The sequence below is a fragment of the Myotis brandtii genome, unplaced genomic scaffold (assembly GCF_000412655.1).
Source record: "Myotis brandtii unplaced genomic scaffold, ASM41265v1 scaffold632, whole genome shotgun sequence".
In the NCBI taxonomy this organism is placed as follows: Eukaryota; Metazoa; Chordata; class Mammalia; order Chiroptera; family Vespertilionidae; genus Myotis; species Myotis brandtii.
The window spans coordinates 313,547-314,024 of NW_005370419.1; positions in this window are offsets into that span (position 1 = coordinate 313,547).

The following is a 478-nucleotide window of genomic DNA, read 5'->3' on the forward strand; positions in this document are numbered from 1 at the left end:
TCGATTTGCATATTAGGCTTTTATTATACAGATTATTTCATTCCGTCCAGTCAGCCTGCAGCTCCCATTGGGCTGGTCCTCACTGCTTCCCGGGGGCGGAAGGGGGGGAACCATCCCTCGGGGGAGCAGGGGGGCCGTCCCTCGGGGGGACGCTGCGGAGGGACAGCCAGGCTCCAAGGAGAGGGCCGAGTTCCCCGCTCGCCCCTGCGCCCCCCACACTCTTGGGAACGTGACTGCAAGATGCACAGAAATGAAGCTACACTCCCAGCAGGTGACGGGAGGCAGGTCAGAGGAGACACCAGGCCCCCGCGGGTCCTCGGGGCGGAAGCGCCAGCCTGGGCAGGACCAGGCTCAGACTCCTCTGGGCGCCTCCCTCCATTAACGACTCGGAGACGAGCCCGGGAGGAGCCGAGTGTCAGGGAGAACAACGGCCGGGCGGGAAGGGATCGCAGGAACTGCCCTGCACGCGCTCCCGCTG